General features: G+C 35.2%; 1 protein-coding gene across 1 annotated transcript in view; it reads right to left on the reverse strand.

Annotated features, from left to right (window-relative positions):
* Window positions 1-2,500, reverse strand: part of upSET (SET domain-containing protein upSET) — a gene marked incomplete in the record, with an annotated part of 29,191 nt that overhangs the window by 19,717 nt on the left and 6,974 nt on the right.

The following is a 2,500-nucleotide window of genomic DNA, read 5'->3' on the forward strand; positions in this document are numbered from 1 at the left end:
GGGGAACGGAAAGAAAGAACATTATCTCCCTGTACTCTTCCTTAAAAAAGCAGATAGCAAGCTAATTTTCGGTTAATGTTTACCTATTGATTTTTTATATGCTGCTACTGTGTGGTATGTATCATTGTCAAGGGGAATATTTATAAAAATACGTTTCTTTATTGCATCTTCCATCATGCATTTAACCTTTCAAAGCTGATAATATCCATGTTGAAACAGCCAGAAGAAATATTTCCAATATTCTTCTCTGCATACTACCTAAACCCTGTAACACTCATTTACTAAACCAACATGACAAGTAAATAATAATATCCATGCTTAGAAGGTCACAGGGAATTTACTGACAGTAATCTAAACATATATACTTTGCAAGCTAAACAAGTGAGAGGTACAAATGACATCTGTGTAAGCACCATTGATTTCACTCCATCATTACCAGATAACAGCAAACACTTTGTACACACCACCACACTCTCTCATCTCCCTGTAACACCACGTACCACATGACTGCCAGACAGGGAGTTAGTGTGCCTTTTCCTCCGCCCAGAATGGATACCTTAAAACATGACACGAGCAACATGTCCTGTTGCCGTCGGGCCCAAATGAGTCAAGAGTTGTGCGAGGTCAACAGTAGCTTCACAGCCAGTCCCTCATCGTAGGAAGAGTGCCAAGCCCAGCGTGCAAGTGAAGCACCTTTCCCACTGAAGGCTCCTGCCAGCAGAATGTACTAAATTTATCCAAGTGAGTAATCTCTCCAGATTTTAAATACTGACGAAATATAACCCCCTCATGACAAATGTTGCACCACCACCAAAATTATATAATAATTATGCAATTTCAGGGGTCAAATTAAACACTAGGCAACTAACTCTAAAATTATGGTATATAGCACTAAATATTTACAAACAAAATACTGAGTGAATGCAACAAGACAAAACAATATCAGCAGTAATAATGATATTTAAAAAAATAACAATAGCAATAATAATAATATCAACAACAGTAATAATAATAATAATAATAATAATAATGCAGTCAAACTGATCTCAGCTCTTCTGTTTTCCTAGATTTTTGAACATGTAAATCTAATATCGTTATTAACATTATAACAATCATAATGTTAAAAAAGGAGGAGGAGGAGGAGAAGTAAAAATCCAGTGACGATGAACATTAGAAAAACTTTTTCCCTGAAAATTCAACCCATGGGAAACCAGGGAGGTCAGGCTGGGCTACTAATTGACTCCTTGCTGACTAGGTTCTGTTCTTGCGGAGTCCTTTATGCATAAACAAATAAACCTAAAACAGTGTATTAACCTATGACCAATATGTTAATCAAAGATTCTTCCAATTAATCAACATCAGAATCTCAAACAAAAATCTAACCTTAGAATTTATCAAAGGTTTTTTTATTGCAAGAGAATCTTGAAGATAAATTTTAACAAGCTTCACATCTGTTCCTCCTACAATCCTTTACAGCACATAATTTCTTTGTAATAAGTCTATTGTAAAGAGAAAATGACATGGATTCAAAGTACACACATTTCCAAGTTAGAAAATTTGTATCCACACCAAGTGCATGGCAAAAGACGGAAAAGAATATGCCTTTACACATTTATCTCTGAACACAAGGGAATACATGGAAAAAGAAAAAGAGGAAGATGATGAAATTGGAGAAAAAGATGATGAAGAAGAACGAAGGTAAGAGAAGATGATGAAGAAGGAAAAGCAGGAGGAATGAAAATGGAGTCGTCTTGCTACAATGTTTTCCTTGACCTGAAGATCACTCACACTGGAGCATAAGTTCTATTGGAACAAAAGTCTCTTTGTCAATCCCATTACAATAACAGTAACCACTCATGTTTATGGCTTCTGTGTGAAAAGCTGTTCTGCTTTACTTTGCTTGGCTTTTTCATACATGCTAGTAGTATGCATTTTTTGTAAATGGGTTCAGTATGTTGGGTTTTGTAAAAAATGACAAAGACGAAGACTGTCAAAACAATTATAAATCCGTACATTACACACAAAAACAATGTATGTCAAAAATACATTCCCTATGAACTATTGAACTATTATTACAGATATAATAATAAAAATTGAACAATAGTAAATTAAATGAACATCTCTGCAAAGCTCTAATGAGCTATAACCCTTCCTATAACCTTGTAACACGAACTGACCCTTGGCCGTTCTAATGCTGTCCCAAATTCTGAAGTTCTCTCCCTCACTGAATACATCATTAACCACTAACTACGCAACCTCAAACAACATATGTTGCTCTTGATCCTTGAGTCATCTATGTCATATTCATTCAAATACCAAAGAAATGTACAAAAAAATACACAAATAAATAAACGGAAACAGAGGAAAACTAAAGGCACATCAATAAGTCAATCGGCCAAGGCAATAACTTCATGACCCATAAAAAACTATCATCTCTTACATCGTACAAAGGAAATCATGCCTTACCTCCCAACCAACTCATGCTTCCAAATAAGCTTTC

Source organism: Penaeus vannamei, chromosome 3, assembly GCF_042767895.1.
Source record: "Penaeus vannamei isolate JL-2024 chromosome 3, ASM4276789v1, whole genome shotgun sequence".
NCBI classification, from domain to species: domain Eukaryota; kingdom Metazoa; phylum Arthropoda; class Malacostraca; order Decapoda; family Penaeidae; genus Penaeus; species Penaeus vannamei.